At 33.4% G+C, this 3,540-nt stretch overlaps 1 long non-coding RNA gene across 1 annotated transcript in view; it reads left to right on the plus strand.

The window, feature by feature from the left end:
• Positions 1-1,287: 1,287 nt before the first annotated feature.
• The window catches only part of LOC103603797, a 6,199-nt gene continuing 3,946 nt past the window's right edge, over positions 1,288-3,540 (plus strand). Inside the window, exon 1 of the long non-coding RNA XR_551649.1 lies at positions 1,288-1,422. This is a non-coding gene — a long non-coding RNA (uncharacterized LOC103603797). The remainder of the gene's footprint in view (positions 1,423-3,540) is intronic.

Here is a 3,540-nt window from a genome sequence, read left to right on the forward strand (position 1 = left end):
GGAACAGGAGCAATATTCTTATTATTTAAACCATGTGACTCCGAAAATGACTTATTCAATTCTGTCCTGATTACAAGAGGAAGGTGAGAGAGAAGAATATTTAGCTTTATTTAGCTTTATTTAGGTGTAGGTTTCTTTGCTTTCTGATTCCTCTGTGCACCACAAAGCTTCATAAATTGTGTTGCACTCTCTAGGAAAAGGTAAATAACTTGCACAGCTATTAGATGAATTATTATAAATTTACAAATGCACACATTTTGTATGTATGCATATTTCAGCTTATTAACTTGTAAGCTCTTTGATATTAGGACTGGTATATTTTCATGTTTCCCTTCACAGCATGTAGCCCTGAATGTTTTTGAAATGTTTTCAAACTAATTTTCATTATTATTCAGAAGTAAAGTCCTTTCATTTATGTATTCTAATGGTGATCCTAAAGTTTAGAAATGCTTAATTTTAATGAAGTAGGTTGAATTGTGTTCAGTGTAGAAGGGGGTATGTTCAATGTTTGCTGCTTTTGTAGGTGCATGTGAGGGAACTTTGGCTTGCTCTACTTGTCATCTTATCTTTGAAGATCATGTATTTGAGAAGTTAGAAGCAATCACTGATGAGGAGAGTGACATGCTTGATCTGGCGTTTGGACTAACAGACAGGTAAGATTTTAGGACAGCTTAATTCGTACTAGGCTGGGAAGGTAGAAGTTTCTGGATGAGATGACTCCCTTTTCACAGTGCCTGGCACATAATAGACACTCAATTAATAACTTCAAAGATGGAACAGGAGCAATATTCTTATTATTTAAACCATGTGACTCTGAAAATGACTTATTCTGTCCTGATTACAAGAGAAGGGTGAGAGAGAAGAATATTTAGCTTTATTTAGCTTTATTTAGGTGTAGGTTTCTTTACTTTCTGATTCCTCTTGTGCACCACAAAGCTTCATAAATTGTGTTGAACTCTCTAGGAAAAGGTGAATAACTTGCTCAGCTATTAGATGAATTATTATAAATTTACAAATGCACACATTTTATATGTATGCATATTTCAGCTTATTAACTTGTAAGCTCTTTGATATTAGGACTGGTATATTTTCATGTTTCCCTTCACAGCATGTAGCCCTGAATGTTTTTGAAATGTTTTCAAACTAATTTTCATTATTATTCAGAAGTAAAGTCCTTTCATTTATGTATTCTAATGGTGATCCTAAAGTTTAGAAATGCTTAATTTTAATGAAGTAGGTTGAATTGTGTTCAGTGTAGAGGGGGGTATGTTCAATGTTTGCTGCTTTTGTAGGTGCATGTGAGGGAACTTTGGCTTGCTCTACTTGTCATCTTATCTTTGAAGATCATGTATTTGAGAAGTTAGAAGCAATCACTGATGAGGAGAATGACATGCTTGATCTGGCGTTTGGACTAACAGACAGGTAATATTTTAGGACACCTTAATTTGTACTAGGCTGGGAAGGTAGAAGTCTCATTTACTTAATGTCTACTTAAGACCACACTCAATGTAATAATGTTCTTCCAGCGTAGACAACAGTCACACGTTTTGAATAATATCATATAGTGGGATTTCTCTTTGTCTTCACTATTCTACAACTTAGCCCTTGTGAAACTTTCCTTTTTACAAAAGTAAAAAAAAGTGATTGGAAGTATTGGACGTGTAAGTTCTAGATCTTAAAAAAGTCTTCAGTCCATTTTTACTCCAAGAATTAATATTTGTCACAGTTGGACAGGATGGGATTAAAATTGGTGCTTTTTATGGTATTCTTGAAGGACATATTTGGTAATTGAACAAATTATACTGGAAAGGTTTTCCTATTTGAGAAATCAGAATTTTTAAAGAAACAATATATAATACTCATTATGTTAAAATGAATAGTTCTATTTGAGTGTACATTAAATTAATAAGAGCTTATTTGTGTTATTAATTAATAGGTAGAGTTATTCTTAGGAGTAGTAAGATTTACAGTAGCAAGTGACATCAAGTGATACCTTATATTTTTAATAATTTGGTCTTGGGTAGAGTTAAGAAAGATAGCTACTTGATTTACTGTTTCAAGGGATAAGATAAGGACTTACTAATTAATTAAGGTTGACTTTGTTTAACTATAATTTGGTGAGCCTGATTAGAAGTAATTTTTTAAAAAGTTATAAATAATAGAAATAATAGCTTTATTAATTTCATGTGTATTATGTGATTATAATTTTGTTAGACTTAACATAAACCATCTCATTAATCCTCACAAAAATTTTAAGGTCATTGGTATTTATTTAGAGATGAATCATTTCACTCCTTTTCTAGTTCATTTCACTCTGGTGGAGGTGAGACCAATACCCTGGGAAGAGAAATTGGGACAGTAGTATCTCGTTAGACACCAAAGCAAAGTAAACTGTGGCTGGTATCTACCTGTACCCCCTTCCCATGTGCAGTGCTACATTCTCTATCAACGCCTCCTTTTTTTTTCTGAAGGATAACACAGAATACATTTGATGACTATATTAATTTGGTTCTGAAAATTGCCTCTTAATGAGGTTAAATTATAGCGAACTGCTTGCTCTTTTATTCAGATAAAATTTGTAGGTACATGTAACAGATTATTTTCTTTTTCTTTTCACAGAATATTAAGGGAAAAGGGAGTGCTACAGTTAGAAGAGATACAGAATATAAAAAGATACGAAAGCCCTGTTATTCATGTAAACTAGCCAAGAACACTGGTAATGAAATTCCCCAGTTTTAGAACTAGGTGATGGAGAGCAAGGAAAAGCTTTTATAGTGTTTTATAGCTGGTATTCTTAAGTACACATAATTTTGGTTAGAGATACTTTGTGAGGAAAGAGTATGATGTGTTTCACAGGTAACGTTTACAAAACACTTTGACATATTTGGAATGGAAAGAATTTTGTTCAAAATCAAAGCCAGTAACCACATGTAAACTCTTATTTTCAGGGTTCCATACAGTTCCAAAACAAAGAAATGGGGAAATTCAGCCATTTAGTTCATACACTTATTTTAAAGTTGTGCTAGCACCCCAAAAGCATGGGCAACCAAAGGAAAAATAAACAAATGGGATTATATCAAACTAAAAAGCTTCTGCACAGCAAAAGAAACAATTAACAGAGCTAAAAGACAACCAACAGAGTGGGAGAAAATATATGCAAATTATACATCCGACAAAGGATTAATATCCAGAATATACAAGGAACTTAAACAACTTTACAAGAAAAAAACAAGCAACCCAATAAAAAAATGGGCAAAAGAGCTAAGTAGGCAATTCTCTAAGGAAGATATACAAATGGCCAACAGTCATATGAAAAAATGCTCAACATCACTCAGCATCCGGGAAATGCAAATCAAAACCACACGCAGATACCATCTCACCCCAGTTAGGATGGCTAAAATCCAAAAGACTTTGAACGATAAATGCTGGCAAGGTTGCGGAGAAAAAGGAACTCTCATACATTGTTGGTGGGAATGCAAAATGGTGCAACCCCTATGGAAAATGGTTTGGAGGTTCCTCAAACAGCTGAAGATAAATCTA

The sequence above is a fragment of the Galeopterus variegatus genome, unplaced genomic scaffold (genome assembly GCF_000696425.1).
Source record: "Galeopterus variegatus unplaced genomic scaffold, G_variegatus-3.0.2 Scaffold4796, whole genome shotgun sequence".
Lineage (NCBI taxonomy): Eukaryota > Metazoa > Chordata > Mammalia > Dermoptera > Cynocephalidae > Galeopterus > Galeopterus variegatus.